We start from the raw sequence: 241 nt of genomic DNA on the forward strand, positions 1-241 counted from the left end.
TAGCAGATGTTAATGCGAGTGTAGCGAAATGCTTGTGCTTCTAGTTCCGACAATGCAGTAATAAAAAGCAAGTAATCTAACTAACAATTCCAAAAAAAACTACTGTCTTATACACAGTGTAAGGGGATAAAGAATATGTACATAAGGATATATGAATGAGTGATGGTACAGAGCAGCATAGGCAAGATACAGTAGATGATATCGAGTACAGTATATACATATGAGATGTATGTAAACCAAG

The sequence above is a fragment of the Oncorhynchus tshawytscha genome, linkage group LG19 (genome assembly GCF_018296145.1).
Source record: "Oncorhynchus tshawytscha isolate Ot180627B linkage group LG19, Otsh_v2.0, whole genome shotgun sequence".
Lineage (NCBI taxonomy): Eukaryota > Metazoa > Chordata > Actinopteri > Salmoniformes > Salmonidae > Oncorhynchus > Oncorhynchus tshawytscha.